Here is an 18,242-nt window from a genome sequence, read left to right as displayed (position 1 = left end):
CTAAAAATCATATTACATCCTTGTTAGCAAAACTTTGTTAAAAAAAACATCATGATCTTTTTGAATACTAATAGATATGAAAAAAAATCTTCTGGGGGAAAAAGAGATAATTTTCTGAACAGCTCATCTTATTTACTGCATATACAGTATAAACAGCTGACTGCTGACATGTCTAACCGCTAATTTTGGGAGACTCAACGCACAGTTATTGTACAGTTTCAGTTCATTAAAGCATGCAGCACACATGTTTTAGTGACTTGACTCTGTAATGAGAAATAAATGCCATCAAATGTCAAGGATAATCCAAGAATGGCACAAGGTTTCAGCTTGGATTCCCTTTCATAAATGGTTGACCTGGTTGTGTGGAGGGAGAATAAGAGCCTTAGGGTTGGAATGTGTTGCAATGTTTTACTTTAGTCACTCTTCTGTATATATATAATATATATAAATGACATTTCAAAAACAAATTTTAAGCAAGCATAGAATGAAGACTTTTTTGATATCAAAAGGTGAATGACGTGCGGTGAGGTTTATGACTGTGGAGGCACTGACGTCCCCACCCCCTGGTAAAATTTGTTCGACACCTAAGCATGTCACAAAAAAGGTTGGGGAACGCTGCTCTAGAGTATCTTATTCATTATTTAATTTGAACTATTATAATCAAAATCCCATATCAAAAGTCTTCACGCATAAAAATACTCAATAAAGCTCATGGAATCAAAAACTTGTTTTCAATCATGTGTACCACTCTGTTATTGGACCAGCAGTGTGTCATATTTATTGCATTGTGAACTTTGATTTTTTGTTTGTCTTCCTCTTTTTTAAATGTTGCGAGCTGTTTGACAACCAATTTTCCCCAGAGGGAACAATAAAGGTTCCAATCAATCAATCAATGCTCCGAAGTCCCGTTGCCCGAATCAAACCTTTTACCTCCGGAGTTGGTCTTCCTTTACTGATGACCTCGTACTTCGACCGAAAATCCGTAGTTGAAAATTGTTTGAGTTTGCATATGTAATCCTCCATTGTAAAACGAAATGTAAAAATGAAAAAAAAAACCTGAATGTACCACACGGAGTGCTGATGGCATCTCCGCTTGCAAGCGTAAAATGGACAAACTGTCTCACGTGTGGTTCTTGCAAAGAAGTTAGAGCAAGCAACACTCTAAGGCACTTAATATGCAAATAGGGTTATACATATTTACTTCAGTGACAAATCACCAACCGCCACATAGACATAGTATAAAACACAATGAACACATGCACATAGACACTCAGTGAGGGGGCGGAATGCACACAGTATATTATTCTGGGCAATTTTTTCAAAAGCAGTTCTTTATTTATATATCCTTTTAATGATGAATCACTATAAGGTTCCACACTGCAAGCTTCCATAAAAAGCTTAAGATAGGATTCTTCTACATTTGGAGGTAACAGTAGAGGTGAGACGCTGTCTGTGTTCAATGTTTGCAGGAAGTTTAACACCCACTTTCCCCTCCCTGCTGAGTTGAAAGCATCGCTGTCTAACGAGTATTCTATGGATTGTATACATTACGCTCGACCCCTATGTCGTCATATATGAGGCCGAGGGTGTCATGTTGCAGTCAGAAGTCACTTTGTTACAGCAATATCCACCTAATGACTGTATTAAAAAAAAAAAATCAGTCCTGCTAAGTGGTTTGCATCTTTCCCCCCCCAAAAAGTATTTGATACTTATCTCTTGAGGTATGATGCGATTCAATAACAGCATATTAACTAATGGAGGTTTTTGATCTGATTCAGTGGCATTTTTTTTCAGTTCGGCTCGGTTCAGATGGTATGAGTCATAAAGTAGACATGGTATCGTTTTTTAATATGAATTAACTCGGCAAAACTGTAAACGTGGCATTTCCTTCAAAGACATTTATCAAAGGAAAAAGGTTATGTGTAACTTTTGTCATGTTTATGCATAGGAAGCAACATAAAAAAAGCTCTCAACAGTCTAAACTATTACAGTTAATTATAATTCACAAAAACATCAAATCATCAGCAACAACAGACACATTTATACAGATTTATGACCTATGGACCTATTTAGGACTGGTTCAAAATATATTGTGAAAGACTCAATTACATTTGTGGAGTTGTTGCAAAATAGTCTGCTTCCGAAACAACCACAGGATCAAAGTGATGGCGTTATAAGTGTAGTACGTTCCCAATTCTCAACCCCTTGTCTTCATCTCTCCAAAGAAGACTTAGCAGAAGGGGTGAGACAGAGATTTAGGGTTAAGTGGAAGGAACTGGATTCTGACTTTAAATCTCAGTGGGATTGGTGTTTTAAAGGGGTAATGTCAACAAAATGGACAATAGTATAGGCCATTAAATATAAAAACAAAAGTAATAAATACATTAAAGTATACAAGGACAAAATCAATCCCCTCATTCTTCAAAAGAAGATATTGTATCATAAACAATCAGAGGACTCCTGGTAAGATATATTATGGTTGTCTGGGCATGAGTACAGAACTTAATGAGCAAAATAAACGATTGTACCTGATGTTTGATTTTCATTTTGAGGTGTTTCTTTATTGATGTGACTACTTTGAAAAGAAAACGAGACACCACTTGATAAAAGACAACATTTCTACTACTACGTACAACAACAATGTGATTCCACTGTGTGCTTACAATTGCCTGTGGGCACTTGAGCTGCTTTGCACCCACGTAATCTGTGCCTGTGCACTGTGTGCACTAATATATTTTCTAAAAATTACAGACGGTGGGACGCTGCGTACGGTAATTCATCTCTTTCCACCCTAGCATGAAATACATTCCTCTCACCACGATCGTCAAAAGCCAGTGAGGTGAGCAAAAAAAGCAAGGAACAGCTTTATTTAGCCTCACATTTTGATTGGGTGCGACTATAAATAAAGTGTACAAAGGTCTTTGGTATTACAAGCTGCCAAAAGGATTTCATCCATAATGCATGACTCGTTTTCTTGTTTGCCAACCAATGATTCATTTCACAAGGTAACCATTAGTATATAGTATAGATTTTTTTTTTTTTAATATATAGAACTGCAGTCTATTACAGTCCAGTCCATTGGTGCACAGGTAGTAGAGAGCACTGTGACGTGAATGATTAACAGCTAACCACTTTTGCGAGTCCTCACATTGCATTTCAGTTCCTTCGTCTCCCCTTTTCTCTTCGAGTTAGCATTCCCGATTGCATAAATACCAGTAGTCTGTGTATTTGCTCTTGCTCTCGGAACGACAAGCCCCATGCCACACACCTATGAAAGACCTCTCATCCCTTTCTTTCCATTAGTGCTTCCTAACCACCCCTGAACTGCTTTTAATGCTTAATCAGTTCAAGTTCCCAACCAGTTCTCTTTTCAATTGCCGGTCACAAAGTGGTGACTGGTTAGCACATTCGTCTCACAGTTCAAAGGGTGTGGGTTTGATTCCACCGCCGGCCCTCCCTGTGCGGAGTTTGCATCTTCTCCCTGTGCCTGCGTGGGTTTTCGCCAGGCACTCCAGTTGCCTCCCATATCGCAAAAAACATGCATGGTAGGTCGATTGAGCACTCCAAATTGCCCATAGGTGTTAAGTGCAAGTGCGAATGGTTGTTCGTCTCTGTGTGCCAATATTCACACCGGCAGTATTTCTGCTCATCTATCATACTCATTTTAGAAACATAAAAAAAGGCAAAGGCAAATTTCTATGGATAAATATTTCAGTAAGCATCCTCCAACGAGTAAAAGTAGCAGTGAAAGTGGAGCCAAGGAAGCAATAAGTGATTTAAAAAATCCCAAAGGTGTTTTTTTTTTGTTTTTCTTAAAGAAAAATAGACATTCATTAAGTAAAACCTTTGATACTGGAGTGAATTAATTTGTTGTAAAAGTATTCTTCTGGGAAGAAGTGTCACAACATACGAGCAATTTAACATACGAGCAAGGTTGCAGAAAGAATTAATTTTACATGTAGTGGTATGACTGTATTAGAATAAAAGCGTCCCATTGGTTTAATTATTATTCTACAACTCAAGATAATCTGAGAGAAGACCTGACCCCTTCACTGGCTGCTGGAAAACACATTTATTGTAATTGAATATTTGAAGAGGAATTGCTTTACAATGTAAGTGATTGCCTGATTTGTGCATGAGAATTCTTTAAAAGAAAATGTATGAATCATTGTTTTGTTTTGTTTGTATTCATCATCATCATCGGTTTGAAGTCCGTTTTCCAGGCGCCGCTGGGTTGGACTGGGTTCTTGATATGGCTTTCTTCCACCGGGAACGATCCATGGCCATCTCGTGGTTGATGCCGAGTGCCTTCATGTCGGCTGACACGGTCGTCTGCCAGGTCCTTTTAGGTCGGCCACTGGGTCTTGTTTCCTCTACATTATACGACATAACTTTCTTCACCCAGTCGTTCTCGTCCTTCCTCACTACATGTCCGTACCATCGCAGTCTGCCTCTCCTCACCACATCCAGTATGGCCTCCACTCCCATCTTCTTTCTCAGCTCTGCACTGTTTTTTTTTCTCCCTCATTGACACACCACACATCCATCTGATCATCCTCATTTCTGCTCTGTTTAGTTTGTCTTCATGTTCTGTTTTCAGGGCCCATGCCTCACTTCCGTACGTCATACTACTTCTGACGCAGGCTGAGTACACTTGGCCTCTCATCTTCAGGGATGGGACCTTAGATGTTAAGAAGGGCATGAGGGGCATGATGTATTGTAAATAATTACAATCCATACGTACTCGCTTTTTATCACTGTTGATGGAGGCAATACAGCAGTGCAGGGATGCACTGCTTTTGAAAATGTTTAATTCATGTATTCAAGGCACAGTCTGCAGAAAGACAAAATCACACATTTGAATGGGCTAAGGGTGGCACTGATTACCATGTCTGCCTTACAGTTCAGAGGGTGCTGGTTCGATTTCACCTCCCTTTGTGGAGTTCGCATGTTCTCCCCGTGCCTGCGTGGGTTTTCTCTGGGCACTCCGGTTTCCTCTCACTTCCCCAAAAACATGCAAGTGTGGATGGTTGTTCATGTCTGTGTGCCGTTACATCAGTTTTCTTCTTCGTTTTGTTTTACGGCGAGGTGGCACCATCTTCAATGCTCATTACCGACACCTACTGTGTGGGATAAGTTACGTTATTGCATGTTGGTTGAAGTCATATGAACTGAAAAAAGAATGAATCACTTCAAGAAGTGATCAGTTCACTCACGTTCACTGAAAAGATTCGTTCTTTTGAACGAATTGTTCACTCACAAGCCAACACTAGTGGGGTTCGGTACCTCCAACAAGGTTAAGAACCACTGAATTATTATTTGCATTCGTGTATGTAATGCGTTTAAAAGGTGTGTGTATGTATGTGTGTGTGGGGGGTGGGGGGGTTCAGCCTAAAAGTATAGAGGAAACACATTTTGCATAAGATTTTCACTTTTTGCTGTACTTTTTAGAATGAACACCTGCAGAACACTACCTCACGGATAACTATATCCAAATAACAGTGATGATTTTGGTCACTCTATTAGTCATGTGCTTTCTTCTAAAATTCATACAGACCATTTAATTGCCTGTTAGGGTAACTGTCTATTCGGATAATCTTTTTATAATGCCTCCATTTGTATCATGCAGGCAATATATTCATATATTGCCATGAGTCATTTGTTTACAGACAAACAATTCTGCTCCATTCATCTGTATTAACCCAGGCTAAAGCATTTGGGTAGAGTGATGGCCTGAGCTCCCGTATTTGCATGTGTGTTCGAGACGAAACAAACGGAAGAGAGAAAGTGGGCAACCATGCATAATCATGCATTCATTCTGTGTGGCCATGTGAAGCAGTATTATTGATCTATGACGGATGCTCTGGATTAAAATTGCCATACACATATCGATCTCTTTGATGTACGATGTGGCACACTGTGAATAAAAAATCTAAACCTATTGAAACAACTATAAGAACTATTGGTATTAATAAAGCTGTGGCTGAAAATACTCATTTTGAAGGTGACTTTCTCTTGGTATTTTTGTAGACGGGCAGACATTGAAAAGAGTGTTTGCACTGTGGGAGTGAACACCTCCGACTTGCTTCCCAGCCAATGGAATCGACTCCTCTCATTTCTTTCAAATTCACTGTAGGTGAAGCATACGGTCTACAAGGCGGAAGCTGACTCACTGGAGTCTATGCACAAAAGTATATTTAACAAAGGAGCTGCAAGGTAAGGCAAGCTCCACTTGCAATAATGTTTAGTAGACTGCTATAAAGTTGGCACTTGAAGACCGCAATCCATCCCCAAGTGTGTGTTTGTGTGTGACTAAACATTAGACCTGGGGTTTGTTTCACAAAGCAGGTTCAACTAACTTTTGAGTCTAATCTTGAACTCTTAGTTGATCTATTCTGAGATAGAAAACTGAGTATCCGGTTTCACAACATAGTGTTGGCCCTGTGGCGACTGCGATTGACGCCGGTGAGGAGAGCTGTTGCTGGTGAGCGGGGTGAGTGTGACAGCTTGTAGGAGTACTTGGAGTACTGTAGTAGTAACACTAAGTGTTGTAGTATAGGTAGGAGTAGTACTTGTAGCCGTATGGGTACTTGTAGTATTACTTGTAGTAGTACTTGTAATAGTAGTAGTTGTAGTACTTGGAAAACTACTACTACTAGTAGTAGTGTAGTGGTAGTAATAGAACCAGTAGTTGTAGCACTTGTAGTAGTAGCTTGTAGTAGTACTTGGAGTACTGTAGTAGTAACACTAAGTGTTGTAGCATAGGTAGTAGCAGTACTTGTTGTAGTTGTATGGGTACTTGTAGTAGTAGTAGTACTTGTAGGCGGAGGTGGTACCCCATATGTGGACTTCAGAGGAAATGTAAGCCAAATCAACGTTTACCAATTTCAATTGAATATATAATGGCATATGAACAATTCAGCTTACATAAAGCCTCTCGGAACACACAGCCGTGATAGGGCACTTTAGCTGCAGAGATGCTGCTCATTTGTTCCTCTTAAATCAGCCACAGAGAGGCTGCAGAGGGAGACGTCCATATAAAGTTTGGTGCCAATCGATAGATATGTTTGTACATTTCAAGCGATAGTCTGTACAATGTTTTGCAATGGGAAAATTGTTATCGCTTCCTTCCGTGACGTCATCACCCAAGATATGGAGGGGAGGGGTGCGTGGCCCTATTCCTCATTAAAAGTGGGCGTTTTTAAAGGCATTCGTTGTTTCATTATTTCATCCAAATGAATGGATAAAAGAGAAAATGCTGACTATTTCTCATTTTCCTGATAAAAAAATATATAAATTGGAAAAAATGAACCATCTTCGCTTTTGTATCCCTTGAAGGATACACACGACAAAAGTACCGTATTTTCCGGACTATAAGTTGCACCAGCCATAAAATGCCCCAAAAAGTGAGAAAAAACTCTCGCTCCGGAGTATAAGTCGCATTTTGGGGGCAATTTATTCGACAAAATCCCACACCAAAAACAGTCATGAACGAGCAACAACAGGCTAAACGATAGCAACAACAGGCTAAACGATAGGTATGCTAACGTGACAAACACAAACAAAGAACTGAGAACGGGCCTGACGTAATAAATAGAGTGATTAAGGACAACTATTACATGAATAACATATTTATAAAACCATCGGTGTCACTCCAATTCATTAAATAGCAACAACAGGTTAAACGATAGGTATGCTAACGTGACAAACACAAACAAAGAGCTGAGAACGGGCCTGACGTAACATATAGAGGGATTAAGGACAACTATTACATGAATAACATGTTTATAAAACCATCGGTGTCACTCCAATTCATTAAATCCATCGATCGGTCTTTATCAACAATGGGTGCGCGCGGCTGAGGGCGCATAGAAGTCAAAATATTCCACAGGCTTTTATAACGATAGATAAACTATACTTCAAATAACTATAATATAAGCCAATAATATTATCAAACCATCCGTGCACTTTAAAATCCATTAAATCCATCGATCAAATTCCTCGTCCTTTGTCAACATCGCCGCGCGTGCGCCCTGATGTCAGCTCGTCTTTATTCCACAGATCTAGTATATAACTATATTGTGGCGTTAACAAAGTACAAGGATAGACGTGGGTTTGGTAAACGGCTCTTTATTAAACAAAACAAACTTCCAAGCGTGTGGCGGCGTGGACTTCCAGACACGAGAGCTCCATGGCATAGGACCAGGCGTGCATAATGGCCATGTCCGAGCCCCATGCACCGTTCGCGGACAGCCACTCAGCCGAGCGCCGGCCCCCGACTCAGTAGAGTAGGACCGGGCGTGCGTAAAAGCCATAATAGTTTTTCAAACCTTCTATGTCATGCCAAATCCTTAGTTCCTTCAAACTCTTTGTCCTCTGTGTCACTTAGAAATGATCACCGCTAATGATGCCGGTAGTCCTTACGTGGATACGTTTGTCCTTTATGTAAACAACTGCTGCGCCGCGCCGCGCCGCGCCATGCAACTGACGTCACTTGAAATAGTAATCCATTGGTACATCACAGTTCTCCAAACTTTCTTTCTGCTGCTCGATTACTGTTTTCAGCTGCATATTTTACAACTTGAAGTTTGTAACCTGCAAAATATGAGTTTATTTTTGGTGCCATTTTTCTTAAGCCCACCCAGTTGATGAGTCACAGCCAACGGTGAAATTCAGAGCGCCCTCATCCAGTTTCATCTGAAAATATAATTTTTTTCAGATGTAGTTTTTTGTTTTGTTTATTTGGTTGTTTTATCAAAGTCAAAGTCTGCTTTATCGTCATTTTTTTTTAATATGCTAAGACACACAAAGAGATTTAAATTACGTTCCCACTATCCCTCGGTGAGATAGTACACATATGCATACAAGCAACACAAAAAAACCCAAGAAGGCACAAACAATGAATAAATGAGAGTGTTGAATAAATGATAAATAAACAAATAATAATAAATAATAATACATATAAGAGGAGCAAAAATGGAGCAAGTGTACATACAGCAGACAGTGGACTTGGATATGGTGCTTTAAAGTGTCAATTGCTTTATTTGATGTTTTCTCTATTTTTTATGTTTTGAATATGTTCAAGATAAAGATATAAAAGCATGTGAAGTGATCAACTATACTAAAAATAACATGGGAAGTGGTCAACTATACTTGTAAGGAAGTGATGTCTTAATGATCAAGTAAACATTTGTGAAAAAAAACATATATAAGTCGCTCCTGAGTATAAGTCGCCCCCCCCACCCAAACTATGAAAAAAAACGCGACTTATAGTCCGGAAATTACGGTAAATAAAAATGCTTGTCATGTCGCTGTGTTCTGGATGCTGCAATATTTAGTCCAGAGTTTGCACTTTGCAGCAGAAGTCCATTTTCTTCATGCCTTCAGTCTCCTGTTGGATCAATTTTAATTTACAAGCAATTTTATTCATGCATTCATACTAACGAACACGCTCCATTTCACACACACACACACACACACACACACACACACACACACACACACACACACACACACACACACACACACACACACACACACACACACACGCGCGTGCACGCACACACGCACACAAAAAGGCAATGTCAACCTGTGTAGAGCAACCACAAACTTCTGATAATAAATAGTACTTTTTCTGCAGGATCAGTTTGCAGTTATGACAAGTGCGTGGTGGAATGTCGACAGTGGATGTTAAATTTTCTGGGCAGACATATTCTGCGGTGAGAGCTCAAGATAAGAAAGCTAGTTTTGATTTTTGAAACTTTTTCCAGGTCATGGAGCCCTTGTTAAAATGTATGTTGGACAGTAGCCTGCTGAGCTTGTAACAAAACACCATCAGGGATCAAGTATACGTATTTCTAGGTCTTGTTGGGAGATCATGTTGTTGGACCCATCTGTTAGATAGTTGAAAGAACGTCTCATAGATGTGTTTACACATGGACATGGCCAAGAGCCAAGAGTTACCTTGCAGATAGGAATCTACAAGCAGAGCCAAAAATAGATATTAAATACCCAAATGCATCAACACTGCAAAGTCAAAGTCAAAGTCAGCTTTATTGTCAATTTCTCCACACGCCAAAGACACACAAAGAAACCAAAATTTCGTTCCCCCCTATCCCACATGGGGGACATGGCGGAAGAAACCGCCGAAACATGTCAGGTAAAGAACCTAAAACAATTTGTTTGATATAAAAGAAACCAGTGAAGTGATTAAAACAAGGAAAAACAAGATGAACTTAGTACAATTAGGCTGAATAATTGTTATATAATAATTGCTAATGTTACATGACACAAACAACGAACTGAGAACGTGCCTGCTATGTTAACATAACATATTAATTGATTCTGAACTGCGTTATATAATTTATGGAGACATGATGAATCTTATTGAAATAGCTTGATATCAAGCCTGATCATTTGAATCATGTGTGTGACGGAGGGAAACTTCTAAAACAGACAGGACACCGGCTCTCTAGCACCAGATTTGACCAGGGACTGCGCTTCGTCTGCCTCTTGCCCCTTGACCTGTCTGGTTTGGTGAAACTCCCAGGGGTATAGACCCCTTTCGGCATAGCTCTCAGGGTCATCGGAGTACTCAAGCCTCTCCACCTCGACAACGTATGCAGTCCAGGAGAAGAAGAATTTAGTCAATCCAAAATTTAAAATCAACAAAAAAAAAACAGCTGATATTTTTCTCATAATCTGAGGTTGTAGGTCAAAACACAAAACATTTAACTGCATGCTTAGTGTTTGAGTTAGAGAAATATAGGTTAAAAAATGATTGAAAATTTCGATGTGGTGAAAATCAGTCAGCATAACAGAAGAGAATGTTATATAGGCGAGAAAAAAAACTTTGTATTTGAACCACTGTACAAACATGTACTTATGAATACATTTTTAGAGGACATTGATAAAAAAAAGGTTCAGCGACATGGGAGGCCAATACCACTTGTAATCAGACTGAGTGGGTTCCATCAGCCTACTTATCTGCTGTTAATTACCATTATAATCGAGGGGAGGGAAGGAGCCTGTGTCTTATTTTCAGCATGTCCTCATGATGAGACACTGGGAAATGGAGAGATGCTAACACATACCAATTTATTCAAGATTTACTTTGTCCTCTCCCGGTCATACAGATAGACTTCATTTGTTGCCCGGTTCAAATCATCCAGATAGCGTCTGCAGCTCTGTCTGCTCCCTGCATTATAATTACAAGCTTAGCTACTTTCACTGCTGACAAAGACTGTGGGCAGTATTTTTGTGCCCAGTGCACGCCTGGTGTGGTCTAACTCTGTATGGAGGCAAGCTGGACCAAGCATACATCCACTTTCTGAACCGCTTATCCTCACGACGGTCACAAGTGTGCAGAACCCTGTCCAAGCTGACACCCTGAACTGGTTGCCAGCCAATCGCAGGGCACACAGAGACAACAACCATCCACACTCCCACTTTAGCCTTACAGGAGATTTGGAGTACTCAATCGGCCTCCCGTGCATGTTTTTGGAGTCTGGGATGATTTTAAAAATCTATAATAGAGATAATAATAAGATGCATTATAATTACTAATTCAGATGCATGCTGTTATCGTTATTTATGAATGAAGAATGATGATATTCGCCACATAAATTCTCGGAGTACAATCTAGTATCTGCCTGCACCTCGATCATATTCTACCTTGCAGCAATAGTGTAATGGTATAAAAGTGTAATATTCAGATACCTTTAGTGGACCAAAATTCCAATGTAGGATATATACTGAACTGGTGTCAGCCAATTGCAGAGCATACATAGACAAACCATTCACACCCGTGGTTATACCTCCGGACAATGTGGAGCGGTCTATCCTAATATACCGTAATTTTCGGACTAAAAGTCGCTCCGGAATATAGGTCGAATTAGCCATAAAATGCACAATAACGTGAAAAAAAAACATATGTAATTCGCTCCGGAGTATAAGTCGCATTTTGGGGGGAAATTTATTCGACAAAATCCAACACCAAGAACAGACATGAACGAACAACAACAGGCTACACGATAGGTATGCTAACGTGACATAAACACAAACGAAGAGCTGAGAACGGACCTGACGTAACATTCAGAGTTATTAAAAAAAACTATTACATAAATAACACATTTATAAAACCATCTGTGTCACTCCAATTCATTAAATCCATCAATCGTCCTTTGTCAACAATGGGTGCGCGCCGCTGTCGGCGCTTGCACTTCAAAATATTCCACAGGCCCATATAACGATATATAAATTAGATATCAAATAACTATTATATAAGCAATAATATTATCGAACCATCTGTGCACTCTAAATCATTAAATCCATCGATTAAATTCCTCGTCCTTTGTCAACAATGCCGCGCGTGCGCCCTGACGTCAGCCTCGTCGTTATTTCACAGATCTAGTATATAACTATATTGTAGAGTTAACAAAGTACAAGGAAAGACGTGGGTTTGGTAAACGGCTCTTTATTTAACAAAACAAACTTCCAAGCGTGTGGCGGCGTGGACTTCCAGCCACGGAGGTGGAAGAGAGATCCATAGAATAGGACCGGGCGTGCGAAAAAGCCATGACCGAGCCCCATCCACCGTCCCCGGACAGCCACCCGGCCGAGCGCCGGCCCCCGACTTCTATCCACGGAGGTGAAAGAGAGCTCCGTAGAGTAGGACCGGGCGTGCGTAAAAGCTATAATAGTTTTTCAAACCTTCTGTGTCACTCCAAATCCTTAAATCCTTCAAACTCTTCGTCCTCCGTGTCACTTACAAACAAAGCCGCTAATGATGCCGGTAGTACGTGGGGCCCTTCGTCATCTTCGTGATCCCGTGATCAATCTTTGTCCTTTTTGTAAACAACCGCCATGCCACGCCGCGCCGCTGACGTCACTTGAAATTAAAATTACAGTAATCCCTTGCTACATCGCGGTTCGTTTATCGCGGTTTCACTTTTTTTTTTTTCATTTTAAATTTTTTTAAAAATTTACATATAAGTCACTCCTCATTATATGTCGCCCCCCCACCCAAACTATGAAAAAAAAAAAAACGCGACTTATAGTCCGAAAATTATGGTAGCAATTTTCCATTCAAATTACATGGAATTTTTCTTTTCTTCTAATTTCGGATTTTTAGTTTTTGATCGTAAACCGGCCCGGTACTGGTATAAGTCAATGTTGAGAAGAGCGATACCACAAAATAAGGCTGGTATCAATACCGATCTAGTGTTTCTTGCCCATCCCTATTGATGAATAAGCTTATTTTAGGTAACTTTCTTTTCATAGATTTTTTTAACAAGTGAAAATCTTTTCCCTCAGATGTTTTGGTATTTTGCCAAACTTTGCAAGAGCATAATTTGGTGTAATGGGGCATTTGGGGCTTTGTAGAATGGAAGTAGTTTTTTCCCAGCCAATCCTAGCACCAGCCCTCATTTGCATTCTGAACACAATACGCACGAGTACACCATGCTTGGCATTTCGGAAACAAAAATAGGGTCCGTGCATGACATTGGCAGCTAAACTGCATAATCTCAATTTTGGGGATATATATATATCCTACGTTGCTGGCAAGCTTTAAAATACAAGCTCTGAAGCAATGAACCACTCTTCCAGTTTTAGAGTGTGGAAATAAAAAAGGGCTCACATCCTGAATGAGGTGGTTACAGAAGAATGGAGACAGCCTTCGCAGGGACCAATGACATCACCCTGAGGAGGAACAGGACTTTAAATTGAAACATTCACACCGGGTAATTTAAAACGTCAAATTAACCTACATACATGTTGCACATTTTTGGGCGTATCATATTTTAATTCCCTTTTTTTTACAGCATATGAATGGTAAATGGTGAACACTTACAACACACACACACACACACACGCACGCACAAACACACACACACACACACACACACACACACACACACACACGCAAAAAGTGCGGATGGCAAAATACCAATGAGGGCCCATCAGGATCTCGTGTGCGCTGTCTTTACCTGGCAAGTCACGTCAATACAAAGTCAGTCATAGAAAATGAGCTTTTTTTTCCCCCTTAAGATTAAATGAGTCACAATTTCATGTTAACTCTCTAGATCAGTGGTTCTTAACCTTTTTGGAGGTACCGAACCCCATTAGGTTCATATGTGCATTCACCGAACCCCTCTTTGGGGGATGGTACCGAACCCCATCAGTTTCATGTGCGCATTCACCGAAACCCTCTATGGGGGGGTGGAGGACATACCAGCAAATCAGTGTGACTTCTGCTGTTGCCTTTGCAAGACCAGTTCAGATATGCGTATTTACATTCAGGTGTGTTCGGCCATCCGCGGACGGGGGGGGGACGGGGCAATGACATACCAGCTCTGCCGAACCCCTGAAGCCGACTTACCGAACCTCTAGGGTTCAATCGAACCCAGGTTAAGAACCACTGGTCTAGATCACACCATGACACCATTTCTGAAATAAAATTACACATTTATGAAATGAATAAAAATCAAATAAACCTCTGAGGGTTCAAAAACAAGTCAAGCAATGACAAGGACAAATAACGCTTTAAAGGGCTCTTCACTAAAATAATAATAGTCAAGAAATATATAACATGCGATGCATTTTAAAAATTGCTTTACAGTCGTTGACATTAAGCCATAACATTCAAATGAATCAGTCACTATTTTGGTTCTGTGTTCAGAACTCTGTCGATGTCCATATATGAACAGGCAGTAGTTAAATCAATTGGATTAAATTCCACAGAAAATATGCGGATCGCCATTTCGTTTTACATTCTAAGTTTAATATTTCACTTTGGTGGCAAATACGTTCCCTCTTTGTATTTCCCTGAGCAGCAAACTATCAAAATATAATGACTAATTCATCACTGTTAATTTCCAATTTTAAGGTTAGGAGACAATTTAATGTGGCATTATTTAAAAAGACATATGCAGCCTAAGGCATGGCTGCGGGAACATCTACCTCAAGATACCACAGAGAATGAAGCCTGCAAATTTACATTGGCTTTTCCTCATGTCACATCATTTCATAGCAGTCAACTGCAGTTTTGTAGTCTAATGTGTTGCTGTCATTGCCTTGCATTTGTTACAATGCACTTCCTCTTTCACAGCACACACCCAGATTTATGCAATTGAGGAGCAGAAAGGAGTCAACTGTGAAAAAAATAATTCTAATAATAATTCTGGTGGTTTGGCCCAACCGGCCAACATATCAATGAATGAAACCGAGACCTCAACAGAAAAGCAACACAAACAGTCATTAGCAGAGCATGAAGCATCTTCTGGTGTCAGTCCTGTGGCATATTCCTCCCACTGTGATTTTATATTCTTCATTATTACTGCAATAATGTCAGTTTGATTTGGAGAGAGGAGAAATAAAAGAGAGAAATAAAATACTGCCATTTTTCAAACCTTAAGTCTGATGTTGTTTCTTCTGGTTGCATGTAATGCGGGTGTCCACATTCCTATTTGGATGAGAAACAGCAGCATTTCAGCTCAGACTCACTGAAACGTCCCCTCAGTCATGGCCATGGTTACGTTGACTCAAGTCAATCTTTTTAACCGGCAAAGAGTCAAGGATAAGGGGAGGTGTCGAAGAAGCCCATAACAGAATATTTGTACAGTAGAGCAGACCCTCAGGTTGATGTCTTTGAAGTCTTGTCATCTGTTAAAAATAATCTCAACATTTCAGATGGATTGAGACCAGGGGAAAAAGAGGAAGAAAGGTTCCTGTGCTTCTGACCCACCCCTCCAATGCAGCATGCATTGGATTTACTTACCAGCTAACGGCAGGAATGTGGGCTTTCTCAGAAGAATGGGAGACTGTTTGCAAGACCATTCACTCTGACATGCCTCCAAGGTTTGTCCTTCGATATATTGCCCTGATCTGTGGCGCAAAGAATCCCGAAAGTCTAACATCTACAAAGGTTCGTAAACAAACAGGAAGTCTTTCACAAATTCTAAACCTCAGCATCACGGAGTTAAACCAGTTAGCTGATTTTATGGGCCACAACATAAGAGTTTATTGGCAGTTATGCAGATTTCCTGAGGGTACCCTCCAGTTTGCTAAAATAAGCAAAGTTCTGATGACTCTAGAAAAAGTATGTCTGACACAATTCAAAGGAAAGAACTTAGATGACATCACCATTGACCAGGAGGGTATGTAAAGCTCATATTGTCGAGACAATTATTTGGTAGTATATAGGGTGACCAGATTTGGGTTGCTGAAAAAGAGGACACCTTCTCAAAGAAAGAAAGAAAGAAAGAAAGTGTTAGGGTTGATAGATTAGTTTGATCCTATGCTTATGTTGGAATGTAACCTGTAACAATTAACCTAGCTTGTCCCGTCTTAACAAAAGTAGTAGAACAAAGTGCTAAGATCTTTTGAACTGATTGACCAGCTGCAGAGGAAGCAATCGAAGTTGTTTTGTTTACACAACGTCGTAAAAGACCCCCTGCTATGCTTTGACCAGCAGGCCAGGGGCTTTAACCCCATCCTGTCCACTCTCACCCCCACTCTCACCCCCACCCTGTTTCTCTCAATAAAAATGCTCGTGCAAGAGGCCTGAGTCAGACCTCATTCGATCATCGCTGTACGCACAGCGACGAATGACTCTCCGTTTGCAAGTGCTTAAAATGGGCATACTGTCTCCCGTGTGGTTCTTGCAAAAATAAGTTAGTGAGCACCACTCTAACAGAAAGAAAGAAAGAAAGAAAGAAAGAAAGAAAGAAAGAAAGAAAGAAAGAAAGAAAGAAAGAAAGAAAGAAAGTGTTGGATCTCTCAGCAAGTCAGTCAGTATCACATAGGTCTTGTTTCACCTGTGGCGATTCACTTTGCAGTATCATTTTAAGACACCATTTGTATTCAATAATTGGGTATTGAAGCAAACTAACTACTAAGTTATTCAATTGTTATTCAGTTCTAAACGTGAATTCATTTGATAATGTTATTATTTTTTACGTACAATTAATAGCTTTAAAAATGCATTGTGCAATTTGCTGTTGACTGAAAATGACATGACGACATCATATTACTCAGGGCTTAGGTACCAACTATTCATAGCTCAGATCATGTGACCAAACCCAGAATAGATGAGCTGTGATTGATCGTTACCTAAACTCTGAGCAATTGTGATGTTATTTTCAATTGACAGCAAGTGACCGAATATGATATTAAATTAGTTATAGGTAAAATATTAACATTTTACTCACTGTTGAAAATGGCTAAATAAGTAAAGTATCTCATTAACATAATTAAATTAACAATGAGTTGTGTGGGATGCTGTTTATATTTTACGAGGGTAAACTACAACATCCATCCATCCATCCATCCATCCATCCATCCATCCATCCATCCATCCATCCATCCATCCATCCATCCATCCATGCATTTTCTATACCGCTCTTCCCCACGGGGGTCGCGGGCATGCTGGAGCCTATCCCAGCAGATGTGAAAATATCAATACCTGCTGTCAAGGCTAATAATCATACATTCAGTTATTCAAGCGGCAGAACGGTGAGCCTTGTACTGAAAAAGCAATCACTACAGACAATATTAATGTGTGGGGCGATGAACAAAAATAAATGCAAATAAAGGTAACAATAGTGACAGAGGCTGTGTGAGAGTGCTGTTGTCATGCAAATTATTAGTGCAGAGAGGAAATAAAGCTTTTTAATGAAACTGAAAACATAATGTAAATGATAGCAACCGATGTATGGAGCCTCTAAAGTTTGGCAAGTTATTTTTTTAGAGAGTTGATAAGTCGCTTGGGTATTATTCCAGGGAATAATTTGAATAGTATTTCCCTGAAAAACAGATTTATGTGGGCCGTGTGCACAGACAGGGTCATAATTTCACACCTGCCTCACATATTGAACAATAATTCAGTGCAGTTGAAATAGATTTCACACTTTCACGAACGATGAACATCGACGTTGAGGTCAAGAACAGAATCGCCAATGCCAGTGCTGCTTTCGGGATACTCCGTGAGAACGTGTGAGAGCGAAGGGGTCTCAGTCTGTCCATCAAGCTAAGGGTCTACTGTGCTGTGGTTCTTACCACCCTCCTCTACACGAGTGTACCCCCCACCCCCCAGTGCAGCTACTATTTATTGAGGTTGAACTGAACTGGCAATGGCAACTTTTAGAGTAATAAGGAACCTTCAACAGAAGTAAGACACACTGACAAGCAATAAGTGGAAAAAAGGATATAATATGTATTTAAGGGAAAAAAAGAAATAACAT

General features: G+C 40.0%; 1 long non-coding RNA gene across 2 annotated transcripts; it reads left to right on the top strand.

Annotated features, from left to right (window-relative positions):
- The first annotated feature begins 1,289 nt into the window (after window positions 1-1,289).
- Window positions 1,290-16,561, top strand: LOC148404057 (uncharacterized). 2 transcript variants are annotated; one of them, XR_015858612.1, is made up of 3 exons: window positions 1,290-1,438; window positions 2,752-2,839; window positions 15,691-16,561. It is a non-coding gene; the product is annotated as an uncharacterized LOC148404057 (long non-coding RNA). The 2 variants fall into 2 exon arrangements; XR_015858613.1 differs by lacking the exon at window positions 15,691-16,561 and adding an exon at window positions 15,110-15,415.
- The last annotated feature ends 1,681 nt before the right edge of the window (window positions 16,562-18,242 follow it).

This window comes from Syngnathus floridae, chromosome 1, assembly GCF_059516105.1.
Source record: "Syngnathus floridae isolate MCC-2025c chromosome 1, RoL_Sflo_1.0, whole genome shotgun sequence".
Classification (NCBI taxonomy): domain Eukaryota; kingdom Metazoa; phylum Chordata; class Actinopteri; order Syngnathiformes; family Syngnathidae; genus Syngnathus; species Syngnathus floridae.
Note: the sequence above shows the minus strand (reverse complement) of the source record. Positions and strands in the feature narration are given on the sequence as shown.